At 37.3% G+C, this 9,719-nt stretch overlaps 1 pseudogene; it reads left to right on the forward strand.

Moving 5' to 3' along the window:
* The first annotated feature begins 3,643 nt into the window (after window positions 1–3,643).
* Window positions 3,644–8,659, forward strand: LOC118238181 (annotated as a pseudogene).
* The last annotated feature ends 1,060 nt before the right edge of the window (window positions 8,660–9,719 follow it).

A 9,719-nucleotide genomic window follows, 5' to 3' on the forward strand; every position in this document is an offset into this window, starting at 1 on the left:
CAGAATCAGCCCATTTATTCAAAACTGCTACCTGAACACCTACCCTTTAACTTTCTAGCATGATGTCTGTATCTCTAAGGTTTCCTTGTTGAATTCTATGCTTGAATGAGCTACACAGCCCAGTGTGTAAAAGTAAACACTTCTAACTCAGAAATTCCTAAGACTTGGTTCTAGTGACTCAGAGTCTTAAAGTGGGAAAAACGTAATTAGCACTTTTCAGCTTCAAAGGAGATTATAAACACTGGCTAATTAAACTTCCCAACACCTCCCTGGTACAAATGCATCATTTCCCCCCTTTCTGGACAGGTTAGGGTATCTGTTTAAAGAAAACATACAGCTGCTCTTCTCCTGTAGGGCAGCAATGAAATCTTTCTCCACTCAGCAGGGGTTTAGACAGAGTTAAGTTTAATCAAACATTTAATCACAATCATTTTATTTACTAAAAAGGAAAAAAAAATGTGTGCCTTGCTTTGTGTTCTGTGCCTGCAGGGGAGAAGAGTGTCTGACTCTCAGGAGCTCCTGTCTTCAGAGAGTTTAACATGAACAGACAGGACATGAAAACCTTGGATTAAAATATTGCAAATGAGAATGTAATAGGGAGTGAAATAGCCCTGTCTCAGGTTAGTTCTTTGTCCTCCATGGAAGCATTCTAATAAGAAGATCTTTCTAGAACACAAATCCAATCACATTAGCCTTCTGATTATATTACTTTTATGATTTATATGAGCTAAAGGATTAATTCTGAATAATTTACTAACCTTTTTGATGCTGGCTACCATTTACCTGTCTGGTTAGTGCCCTCTCATGCATACTTCTTCAGTGAGCTGCTGCCTCAGTAAGGGGGTAGCAGATACACTCTGTGTTGGGATTTTGTTCTTACAACACTCCTGATCATCTTATTACACTATATTTGCCCAGAAAGTCTTTATTCCTCTTTCTCATGAATTCCTTGTCTTTCTTTAAGAACATATTGCATGCCCCCTAACATTTTCTAATCTCTGTCGCTTCTACTTTCTCTGAATCCAAAAGGCACTTAAAATAAAATTTAACAGGATTATAACCAAATACTTGCTCTTGTCAGACACCAAAATAATTGATTTCGAGATTCAATGATTAATTCCAATATATGCATTATAATGTATACATGTATGCTGGAATATGTATGTGTATATAACTATATATAAGTAAATATAGTTTCTATATATTTTATATTCATAGAATAAAGTCATAAAAGACAGAAAATAAGGTTTTGACAACATCCCAACCAAATTACAGCCCTTCCTAGGCCCTAATGGCTTTGCACATGTTTCCACACAGTTCTCTGTCCTCTTTGGACACTGTTCTTTCTGATGCACATGGCATCACCAGGACTTTGTGCTCAATGTTTTTTCAGCCATAGAATTTTACTTTACTTCCATACTCCCCAGGGCAAGTACCTACTCAGCTTCTGAGACAAAATGACCTGTCATGTTGAATGGAGTCCCTGGACTAGACTGCCATTGTCATTCAAATAATGTTTTTATCCCATTCTTTGTTTTGTCTTCCCTTCCTATTTGAGCCACTGTATGGTGAACTGGTTCACATGAGTTGCTGGTCTTACTAATTTTCCGGTACTCCCAATGTCTTTATGACTGGTAATTTATAGTTGATTTAACACAAGCTAGTAGAAATAATCGATGATATAATCACATTTGCTTGGATAGATGGAGATTGATGGGTTGGAGAGATAGATGTGTTAAACTATTACTTGAGGAGTGGAAAGAAAGCAAGTAGTAGGGCATAGAAGGGGAGATCTGGTTTCATTTGAGGGAACAAACCACAGAGAAATCACAGTTGCTAAAAGGATTCCTGCAGAACCTGGCTTATCTTTACAAGGGGATGCAGGATATGAGCTATTTTAGAATATTTAAACAAGAGTATGATGAAGAAAGTTGAGAGATCTAAGGCAGATATATTTGTTTGTTAGGCAAATTCTCTAATCTGCTTTCTTAAATTAAGGAATAGAGTAATCTTCACACACTCAAGGGTGTGATTTTTTTTACTTGTAATGTTTTTATAATAGACTTTAAAAATAAATACCAAACAATCAAAAATATCTTGCAAATTGCTAATTATTCAAGGATGCCATCTTGGCTTGTTCTTTCCTGCTGTGTTGTCACCACACGCTGGAGGTACACTGCCTGTGTATGTTTGCTTTTAGAAATGCTGAGTTAAGTGTAAAAGAAAAGGAAGCAATATTAGAGCACAGCCTGGAAGATCTGGCAAGCACCCCTACTTGTATTCCAGTTCTTACAACTCAACCATGTGAATGTATCATAAGTGAGACTGAAAAACATTTCACCTGTGAAGTCTAGAGAGACTACACTGGAGAAATAAGGAACTTTTAAATGTATCACTGCAATGCCCACAATAAGCTTTGGTTTATGTAATCTGGAATAGGAAATGATGATGCTATTCTGTTGTATTTGTAGTAGTGTCAAATGGATGCTTGAAGAAGACTAAAGTGCTAACAATGTTATGAAGGGAAACTGAATTACGAAGAAAAGCAGAGAAGGAGAAATGCACAATTTCTTCATGTTTATTAAATGTATTGCAATATTAACCCCTATACTGATAAGTTTATGAGAAGACAAGGTATTATTTCAGTTCTAAGTTTGACAAATCCTTACTGTCCTTCTGCATTGTCTTTCAAGGGAAGATTAATTAATTTAATTAAAACACAAGTTACACTGAAGCCTCAGGAATTATACTCAGAACTACACCAGAGCAATGTCTGATATTTTGGAGAGTTTACTATTTTGTTAATGTGTGTGGGCACACATATCAAGATACCTGAAAACTGCATGATAATATGTGAGAGTATCTTCTTCCTTCATGTAAGGCAATGGATCAAACTCAAAACACCAGGCTTGATGACAAGTGTCTTTACCCACTGAGCCCAATTGCCTGGAATTTAGCATGTTTCTAAACTTTTCATTTATACCATGAATACAAATGTACAGATTATACTTATAAACATACATGTAGGCAACTCTATTATATGTACTGTCATCATGTATAAATATTTGTTTTAAACAATACAGAATGCCCACTCAATGTGGTAAGAGGGCAGCAAAGTGGAGAAAACACCACTAATGAGACAGTTAAAGATATTCTCTTATTAGATGACTATAGTTATAATTGGTGAATTATAGTTGGTTTAAGACAATCAAAACCTTGTGTTAATGATGCCTAATTCCGTCTATGCCCCATCCTTTGGTCTACTGGTATACCCATCATCATATTTCAATATGATGTGTTTTCAATTGATTTTGGAAAATCTAAAGATTGACCTCACACTTGCTAACCAACTAATGATCACCTTAAACTCCTGATTCTTTGGCTTCCATCTCACAAATTCCAAGATTTCATAGGTGTACCATTATATGTATTGATTATGGATTTATGTAGTGCTCTAGATAAAACCTAAATTTTATAACACTGCACCAACTGCACTTCATTTCCAGCTTCAGATAACATTTTTATTGTTCTGAACTCCAGTTATTCCTTGAGCTTCACCTTCATCATATTTCTTTGCAGTTACAGAATAGTCTTATTGGAGATGCACCTACTATGCAGAACCTTATTCCTATCTTATTTGCAAATGTTGACATGCAGTGCCCTTCAGTGTAAGGCTGCAAATGAGGATTCATGGAAGAATAAGAGCACAGTGATTGCAAACACTGGTAAGACTTAGAGCAAGACTTGGGTTTGCCTTCCTTATTACTCCTCTAGTGACTGTACCTCTCAAGGAAAATGTAGATATATTTCCTATGCCTTAGTTCCGATATCATAAGTCCCTAAAAATACTCATGTTATGATCATAGGATTCAAGACAAATCAAATCTTGCTTCAAAAAAGACAAGCATAAGCTGAGTCACAGTAAGTCATGAAAGTTATCATGAATCACAGTTATATAAATTCATTAATTTTTATAGTGCCTTTAACACATGATTGACTTCCTTGCACAGAACTGAACTATGCAGGACTTAAGCTGGACTTTGTGGTTGTTATGCTCAGAGATTCTCACAACTTAGCTGTCAATGAACAAAGATGGAGACTCCAAAGAACCTTGAAGAACAGGGACTCTACAGTTCATGTTATGGGGTTGTTCATGATATGCCAATACACATGGGAGTTGGAAAGTTACTAATATTTTAGAAAGAGGAACATGGATATTGTTCTTGTGGAATCTAATATTTGTGATTTCTGAAAACTTGGATTTTAGCCCAAAGGACACCAACATCAAGAAGTTGAGGATAAATTGAATGAGTTTTCGAGATATGAAAAACAATGGAGGTTCTTGCTGTTTTGGAAAGATCAACTAGGAAGATGACACAGGTGCTATGTTTTGTACTACTTGCTTGATTAAGTCACACTGGAAGCATTGGATGAGTGGAGGGTGACCTGGTAGCTTCATATTAGAAAAGGTGATAGGCCAAAAGGATCCTATGCTTCTTAGCTTTTTTGTTCTGTTGCTAACATTTGTATTTTGCTGCTTCTTTTTGTTATCCTTAGACACAGGTAAACTTTTCTCTCCAAGTCTCTTCACCCCATCTTGAGCTTTGCATAACATTTATAGTGTTTATTTAGAACACCAATCAGGTCTGTGGATGAGCAGAAAAATTGTTGCTACCCTGAGTAATTTAGTAATATCCTGTCGAAAATAAAACAGAAAGGCTTTGACTATAACTCCATGGTGTAACACTGGTCTAGCATTAAGACATCCAGAGTTGAATTCCCAATATTGCAAAGATAAACAATAAGTGAGCAAATGAATATTAAACTCTGGTATCCTTTTTGGACATCACTGTAGCCAAACTGGAAGCTAGTTTTCTTTAAAAATACCTCAATAACTGAAAACATATCCTCCCAGAAGCACAAATAATCCTATTCAGGAAGCATGGGTCTTCTATTAACATGATTCTGAGCATCCTCCTTGAGGAATATTAAAGCCGGCATCCTTGTGTGAAGGAGCATTTTGACTTATTATTGAGGCAGATTACATTTCAAAGGTCATCAAATTAGTGGGATGAACTTGGACCTATTTCAGCCACGTGGAATAACATCAACTAATCCCAAATATATTATCCTTGATCCGCAAATCTCTCCTGTGATAGAAAATGGAGTAAGAGGTGGGTCTTAGAATTAGTATCCTTGGTCCCACTCAGGGACAGAGCTTTGGGATATTAATGGCAAATTAGGTACTCATTATGACATGAGCCATTAATTCCCTGAGGGATTTTAATACCTAGGAGAAGAGTCAAAGAAAATTCCAACCAGCTGTTGTCTTTTGTACCAAACATGCTAGCATTCTGTTGAAAACTTGTGTCAACCACATCAAGCCTTACATCTCTTGCCTGAAAGTAATATAGCTATCAAATATGTCTTGTTATTAGCTGCATTCCTTACATTTAATTGTAAATCAGATTCATTGGTTGAAGAGGGAACACCTTGCAGAGTATATTTTCCCAGGATTTCAAGCTCAGGAAAAAAGTTCAGAAGATGTAGGATTGATTTCAAGAAGATGCAATTTAATTAGTGCCTACGGGCCCTCTGAGGTTGATGGCTACTGGATTAGCCTAGAGTTCACTGGATTTTAGATTTACAGTGGTATAAGAAGAGAAATAAAGGGTAAATCACACTAAGTTGAGGGAAAAAGTATAAAAGAACCTGTTTGAATGCCAAACACGGTTGTAACAAGTCATTGCAAGGCTAGCACTGAGCTGACTACTCCTCCTTGAGTTCTCCATCTTCTTCTTCTGCAACTTAAGTGTTGGAGACAGCAAATCTTAGAGAAAAGAGATCCTGGTGAAAGGATGCTAGGGAGGAGGTGGCAACCCCCTGTGACTGATTTATGTTATAAATATCAGAGATGGTGGAAACTGCTGAAGGACTTTCATTAACAAGAGGCTTATTGTTATTGTTATTCTTGAAACAGGAGCCTTTTGTCTAGATTTTTGTTGATTTCATAGCAATAAAAACATTTCGCTAATTCACTATGTATGTTATATTATCTACATAATGAGATTGGACAGCCCAGTTGAATATAGGAACTCAAAAGCACTTATTGAACTGCTTCTGAGTTACATGCTAAAACTTTTGCCTCAAATTTTGCATAGCATTTCTGAGGTTTCTCAGATTAACCTGCATGGAGATGGTAAGCCTTCGCTATCAATAAATGACCATGTAAAAAAGGCTGTCTTTATCCAAATATGCTCACACCACGAGGTACTCATCAATGTAACCAGTCCTCATCACTCATTTCACCGGGATTCTATCAAAATATTCTTATATTGCACCCGAGTCCTCCCCATTTCTAGGTAGAAGAAAAGAGATGCTCATTTTCTTCTTATCTGGCCAGGTTTATCAGTGTGGCTGAAGGTTGTCTCCAGGCTTGTTTTTTTTTTTTCATTCATTTTTTTTTGTAATGTTCTGAACTTTCTCCACATCCATGCAGATGCTGTTTGTATATATAAATATAAAAAAAAAACCATTTCTTTCCAATAGATCCCTAGTAGGCACTCTGGTTTCACCCTTAAATCAATTTAGCCCTAAGCTCCATTTTCCTCAGCTGAGTGATAATCTTGAAATCCTCCTTAAGGCTTGATCCCCAGAGAACTCCTTTAGATCTAATTTGATTAAAATGTAGGATATGAAAAACTTGTTTGCATAATTATCTATATTAAGTAGTTTTTTTCTACCTGCTTCTTTAGAGACTTTATTAGTAATAGTAATTTTTTGTTTGTTTGTTTTTGAACTTTACCATGTTTGTTGGGATTTTCAGCTTGCTGTTCAAGCCAAAGAATTCCACAGCAAAAAACACAGTTTTTCTTCCTTCTTGCTTTCCTTCTTTTTTCCTTCCTTCCTTCCTTTCTTCCTTTCACCCTTTCTTATTTTTTCTTTTCTTTTGAACTGGAATTAACCAAGGCTTCACATATAAGAATATTTTGATAGAATCCCAGTGAAATGAGTGATGAGGACTTGTTACATTGATGAGTACCTCGTGGTGTGAGCATATTTGGATAAAGACAGCCTTTTTACATGGTCATTTATTGGAATTAACCAAGGCTTCACATACCAAGGTGTCTGTTTTGTGCCATGCTTGGTTAGGCATTTCTCTTCCTAGACTATGGACAACTGTGTTATTAAACCATATGCAGTGCTTGATAATAAAAGGATGGTTTCATCTGAAATTGCTTCTAAATTTCTGATATGATTTGTATTTAAAATAGTATCCTGCTGTTATTCCATATGCAGCAAAAGTATTGAGGTGGCTTTTCCCAGCCTGGAGCACAACTAGAAGCTACCTTCTCACATGCCACATGACAAACTCCGAGGCCAAAGATTTGGACACCTCACTTTTGCTCACAGCAAGTGAGCCAACTTGTGACTCATAGTCTGTGCTTATCAACTGAGAAATCAGTGATCTGGTTTACTCTTTCAAGAAGAGTAAAATAAACAGGAGCTACCTTCCTTTCAAACAAACCCTCTCAGAATCTCCCCATCATTATCCACAGTGGCTATCAGTACTCCTGGCGAAGGCCTGTGGAGTAGGTAACTTTCAACCAAGGCTACTGCATTTAGTTCCTTAGAAGGTGGCTAAGACCCAATTCTGTAAATGCCTGTGAGTGCATAATGTTATAGAACCACCAGAGCCACAGAACATAAATGTTCTTCTCTTCCCTCTGATATCAGAGAAATGGCTCACTTTGTGTAGAAATAACTAAAGGAAAAGTACTTATGGACAGAAAAAAATGCTATTTCCAAGTATAAAAATAATGACCTCTTCAAGATTTAGATTTAGCCCCTCTTCTCAAAAACCCATACCAGCAGTAGCAATAGCCATTTCTTTAAGAGGGGCTAAATCTAAATCTTGAAGATGTTCAAGCTCATGACTTAGGAAAAGTTGGAGAGGTCATTGTCACCAAAGATGATGCTATGATTTTGAAAGGAAAGGGTGACAAAGCTCAAATTGAGAAACACATTCAAGAAATCACTGAGCAGCTAGTGATCACATCTAGTGACACTAGACATCACAACCAGTGAATATTCAAAGGAAAAGCTAAATGAAAGACTCACTAAACTTTTAAATGGAGTAGATGTGTTGAAGGTTGGAGGAACAAGTGATGTTGAAGTGAATGTGAAGAAAGACAGAGTTACAAATGCTCTCAATGCTACAAGAGCAGCTACTGAAGAAGGCATTGTTCTAGCAGGGGGCTGTGCTCTGCTTCAATGCATCCCAGCCTTGGATTCCTTAAAGCCTTTTAATGAAGATCAGAAAAAAGGTATAGAAAATTTTAAAAGAGCACTCAAAATTCCTGCAATGACAATCGCAAAGAATTCAGGTATTGAAGTATCTTTGATAGTTGAGAAAATCCTGCAGAATTCCTCGGAAGTTGGTTATGATGCTATGCTCAGAGATTTTGTGAACATGGTGGAAAAGGGAATCATTGATCCAACAAAGGTTGTAAGAACTACTTAACTGGATGCTGCTGGGGTGGCCTCCTTGCTAACTACAGCAGAAGCTGTAGTGACTGAAATTCCTAAGGAAGAGAAGGACATTGGAATGGGTGCAATGGGTGGAATGGGAGGGGGTATGGGAAGTGGCATGTTCTAACTCCTAGAATAGTGCTTTGGCCTGTAAATGAACTGTGACAGGAAGCTCAAGGCAGGTTCCTCAGCAACAATTTCAAAGAAGTCCCCTGAAGAAAATGCCTGAAGAGAAGGCTGGCTGATCACTATAACCATCAGTTACTGGTTCCCATTGACAATACATAAAGGTTTACGGCTGGCATTGTCCATGCCTACAGATAATTTATTTTGTATTTATGAATAAAGACATTTGTACATTCCAGAAACTGGATGCAAGAGCCATATACCAGTGTCCTGCTTTCAACTTAAATCATTGAGACAGTTCTACTATTTTGTTACAGTCAGGATTGTAGTGCTTGTGTGACCAGATGAGAAGTTCAGAAGCCACCTTTCTGTGGAGAGTGAGAATAATTGTGTACAAAGTAGAGAAGTATCCAATTATGTGAGAACTTTTGTGTAATAAAATTTTGTTGAAAGTTCAAAAAATGCTGGTAAGCCAAGTACCCCACATTCCTGGATAGGTGCTGCGTTCTGAAACCTTACAGCTCACAGATCCATGCAGTCTGCCTTGGCCTGGGGACATATCATTGGTATCAGCTACTTCAGGAATACCACTGCAGTATTCTCACATATTCACTAACAATATTCAAACACCAGTTTGTTAGCAGTTCTATTCAAAGCTATGGCATCCCTGTCAAACGCTTTCCCATTCCATTAGAAAACACCTGCCCCGGAACTCAAAAAGTCTATTGCTATCCCCATGGTTTGTTTCCCCTATCCCTTCCTAGGTGCTAGCTTACTGGCTTCAGTTGGGAGATTCCACCAGGCCTTAAGAATTTCTTTGGTAATCGGTGACTGACTATCTTTGCAGGATACTTTGAAGCTATCAGCGACTGTGAGTTTCCATATCCCAGGGGTTTCCTAAAACAACCCTAACATATTGTCACCGCAACTTATAATGCAGGGTTATGTTTAAGATATCTTTTAGATATTCTCAACAGAGGAATCTACAATTTATGAAAGACACTTGAGAAAGTGCTCAATATCCTTAGCCATCAGGGAAATGCAGCTCAAAACCACAATGA

This window comes from Cricetulus griseus, chromosome 2, assembly GCF_003668045.3.
Source record: "Cricetulus griseus strain 17A/GY chromosome 2, alternate assembly CriGri-PICRH-1.0, whole genome shotgun sequence".
Taxonomy (NCBI): Eukaryota; Metazoa; Chordata; class Mammalia; order Rodentia; family Cricetidae; genus Cricetulus; species Cricetulus griseus.